Source organism: Euphorbia lathyris, chromosome 2 (assembly GCF_963576675.1).
Source record: "Euphorbia lathyris chromosome 2, ddEupLath1.1, whole genome shotgun sequence".
NCBI lineage: Eukaryota > Viridiplantae > Streptophyta > Magnoliopsida > Malpighiales > Euphorbiaceae > Euphorbia > Euphorbia lathyris.
Window position 1 is genome coordinate 27333115 of NC_088911.1, and position 4488 is coordinate 27337602.

At 37.2% G+C, this 4488-nt stretch overlaps 2 non-coding genes across 2 annotated transcripts; one reads left to right on the forward strand and one right to left on the reverse strand.

Annotated features, from left to right (window-relative positions):
• Positions 1-672: 672 nt before the first annotated feature.
• Positions 673-779, forward strand: LOC136221322 (small nucleolar RNA R71). The gene has a single exon (XR_010685095.1). It is a non-coding gene; the product is annotated as a small nucleolar RNA R71 (small nucleolar RNA).
• A 3047-nt stretch (positions 780-3826) lies between these two features.
• LOC136221099 (small nucleolar RNA R71) lies at positions 3827-3933 on the reverse strand. The gene has a single exon (XR_010684888.1). It is a non-coding gene; the product is annotated as a small nucleolar RNA R71 (small nucleolar RNA).
• Positions 3934-4488: the final 555 nt, after the last annotated feature.

Consider the following 4488-nt stretch of genomic DNA (forward strand, 5'->3'; position numbering starts at 1 on the left):
GAATATGCCAATTGATGCATTTGAGTCTCCAGATTCTTGATGGAAGCCTGAGTTTGCTTCATGAACTGCATCACCATGGTTTTCAAATCTGGATCAACCTCTTCTTTAGCCTGAACAGGCTGTTTGTACTGTTGTTGAGGTTGTTGTTGGTATTGACCTCTTTGTTGCTGCTGGTATCCAGGTTGTTCTTGCTGATTTTGCTGATGGGTCCACTCAAAGTTGGGATGATTCATGGAACCAGAATTATATGTGTTTGAGTACGGATTGGGTGGATTTCTTTGATTGTACCCAACATAATGACATTGTTCTCGGTTGGCTTTGCTCGGTTTAACTCTTGGGCAATTGATATCGAGGTGTGGACCACCACAAAAGTCACATTCATCAGAAAATGAAGGTTCACTATGAATGGAAGACACATTCATCTTGCTGATTTGCTTAACAAGCTGTTCCACCTGAGTTGTCAGCTTTGACACGACATCAGAATCTGAAATCTTCTTCCCATCACTCCTCACTGAGTGCCAATTGTAACTTGTATTGACCACCCTTTCAAAGAGATCATATAGAGCTTGTGGTTCAAGATCTTCAGGGCTACCATTTGCAATGGACTCAATTTGAATTTTATAGGTATTGGTGACTCCATTGTAGAAATTCTGAACTTGCATCCACATGGGAATGCCATGGTTTGGTAACCTTCTCAAGAGCTCCTTGTAACGTTCCCAAGCCTCGGCTAACGACTCATCTTCTTCTTGCATAAAATGAGAAACCTCATTTCTCAACTTGATAGCTTGCCTTGGTGGGAAATACTTCATCAAGAATGCACTAGCCATCTCTTGCCAAGTAGTTATTGATTCGGGTTGAAGGTTCTTTAACCAAACTCTTGCTTTATCCTTTAGAGAGAAAGGAAACAGCTTTAACCTTATATCATCATCGGCCACCCCCCTATTTGTTCTGAAAATGTTACACATTCCAAAAAAATCCTGAATATGAGCATTGGGGTCTTTATTGTGGTATCCACCGAACTGAACAACAGTTTGAAGCATTTGTATCATGGATGGCTTGATTTCGAACAGGTTGTTCCCCTCATTAGGCAGCACAATACATGATGAGTGCCCTTCAGTGGTAGGTCTTGAATAGTCTCTGATTCTCATGACTGGTGGATTATTGTTTTCACCTTCTTCTTCTGGAACAGGTTGTTCTGGTACTCTTCTAGCCATTCTTCTTTCTCTCTGTCTTTCTCTTTGTCTTGCTCGTCTAGCTGCTGCCTGGTTCCTTCTACACATTCTTTCTAACTCAAGATTGATAGGAAAGGCTGTACTATTAAACAAATAGATTAAAAACACCTTGTTTCACATAAATTTTCAAATAAAATTGTTCCTTTCAATCCCCGGCAACGGCGCCAAAAACTTGTTGTCCTAAAATGAGACTCTAGTAAGTGCACTAGATACAAGTAATAAAATGATAAGTAGAGTATCGTCTCCACAGGGATTGATGACCAAATTTTACTAGAAAAACCTTGCAGAACAGGGTGTTTGTGGTGTGTGATTTTCTTTAGTTGAGAAATATTGTTGTTAAGCCCAAAATATACCTAAAATATCATTAACATTTACATCATTTTTATTACGAATTTGTGTTATTTATATCTGTTTAGATTACTTTTACTTTCGAATATCTTTCTTTCTTGCGAGGTACCTAAATATTTGGTAAAATCCAAATAGGAACGAAAAAGGATCAAAAACAGAAGAAAAACCCTTCAAAAGGAGTCAAAGACGACGTAAATCGAAGGCGCCAAGTCGAGGACACGAACGAAAGCAAGAAGTAAGAAAACCTGCCGGGCCGCGACAGTGGATCCCAGACCCGCGGCCGCGACACGCGCGGTGCAACCAATTCTCCCATTCGTCCATCGCTCAGCTCAGTGCTACGTCATTCACGGCCGCGGATTACTATCCTCGGTAAGTGCAGAAATTCACCAAGAGCATTTAACACATGCTGAAAATCCAAGAAACGCGTTCGTTCAAGTGGATAAAGACGTCCTTTCACAACGGACACGACTCTTAACCAACGGATACATCACTTCAAACACAACCCTTCAACATCTATAAATAAAGAGTTGATGTTGAGAAAAATGGTAATGAAATGCTATAATATAGATATAGAAATCAGAGCGTAGAACTTATGTCGAAGTTCTAAGTAAAAACATTTCGAGAGTTAGAAATTAGATTCTGTACAAAACAAGATGAGGTACACATATTGTTTATAGTTTAATTACAACTCAGTAGCGTTTAGACATTGTTCCAGTTTTAGTTTGCATCATGGTAGTGGCCGACCGAATCCCTATTACGAAGTTACAGCGAGAAGATTGAGTAAAGTGTTCGCCCCCGAGCCTGACAACCTCCTAAGGAAACCCAAGGAAGCGGAACCGATCAAGCCCTTCACTTGCACGCCCTCGAAGAACTCGATGCTCCTTATTCTCTGTAAACTTGTATCAATTTACATTTCATCTAATAAAGTCTGTTCTATTCGACAAATCGTTATGCAGCACTTATGGTAACCAATCCAATATAAGTGAGGCTGGTGTTTTCATTAATATGCACTTGAATTCAAAATCATTACAAGAAAACTTTGTTGAACACTTAGGCAAATTATCATCTCGAAAGAGTGTTAATTTGAGTAAGGGCAACTATCCCGAAAGGGTTTTGTCGCGTTCAAAGCCAATTAATTAGAGGTTCCGTCATTTATTTCATCATCATAATAATACAAAGTTTAAGTTGTTTTCTTTGCTTAATGCAAATGAACAAATTCATTCCTTTTTCTAATAAGTTCTAAATGTTCCTGTTTTGTAAAATTCATCCTTAAAATCAGAAGATCTTTCTAACAATCGATTTATTCTAAATATATAATCTTATTCCAGCATTTTCAAATACTCAAAGTTTTCAAATTCAATCAAATAAATTTCCTAAATTCAATTAATCCAATTTTCACTTTTTATTTACATTTTATAAATCTAACAAGTTCGAAATTAAAGATTCAAAAATAAGTTTTTCGTTAAAAAACGTATCTCTGTGGGATCGATATTTTTATTACTACAAGCGAAACCGTGCACTTGCGGAAATCGCTCAACAAGTTTTTGGCGCCGTTGCCGGGGATACGCCAAAATTTTTGACATATTTTTTTTTTCGCATTTTATTTTCGAATCTAGGTTTATACATTATTTTTATACAACTTTTATATTTTATTTATTTTCAGTTTTATAACATATTTGCTTTCAATTTTGTTTTGAAGGTAGTTTGGCTCGTGTTACAATTTCAAGTTGATGCGCAGTTCACGAAATTCGGGCACGCCACCAGATCCTTTTGATCCAGAAATTGAAAGAACACTTAAGAAAAATAAGAAAAACAACAAAAACAAAGACAAAACACCCTTAAAAACTAAAGTAGTCCAGCCAGAAATTATGGCCGATCCACCGACACTTATGGATTACGCTAGGCCAGGAATGGCCGGTGTAACTAATAGTGTAGTTAGACCCCGTATAAACGCAAATCAATTTGAAATTAAGCCTGCTTTGCTTAATATGTTGCAAAACAACGTAACGTTTTACGGATTGCCTAACGAAAACCCTAATGCACATTTGACAAATTTCTTAGAAATCTGTGACACTTTTAAAATTACTGATGTAACAGCCGAAGCAATCAAACTTCGCCTCTTTCCTTTCACTTTGAAGGATAAGGCAAAAATTTGGTTAACTTCTATGCCTGCTGCAACATTTGAAACTTGGGAGCAATTAGCCCAAGCATTTTTACAAAAATATTTTCCCTTAGCAAAAACCGCAAGAGTCATCAAAGAGTTGACATCTTTCACACAAAATGATAATGAAACTCTTTATGAAGCTTGGGAACGTTTTAAAGAACTTCAACGTTTATGCCCACACCACCAATTGCCAGATGCACTTTTAATGCAGACATTCTATAATGGATTAAATCCTACGACTAGAGGTTCATTAGATGCTATGTCTGGAGGGTTATTTATGAAAAAGACATCCGCCCAAGCAAGAGAACTTTTGGAGGAAATGGCAATCAACAGCAGTATGTGGCCCGCAGAGCGTGGACATATACCAACGGCGAAACCATCATCCTCATGTACATCATCGGTTATAGGTATAATGAATCTTGATCCTGTAGCAATGTTACAAGCCCAATTTTCTGCCTTATCGCCCAAAATTGATAAATTTATGGCACCATGCGATCCTAATGATCCGATCCAGAGAGACATTGACTACGAAGGTATGAATGAGATAGAACATGTAAATTTTGTCCAAGGACAAAACCAAACTACTAATCCTTATTCTAATACTTATAATCCTGGATGGAGAAATCATCCTAACTTTAACTGGAAAGATGGTAATAATAATAATAATGCAAATGCTAATCAATATCGTATAAATAATTATCAAAATCAAACAAGAGATACGATTAGCACTTTATCTTCAAAATT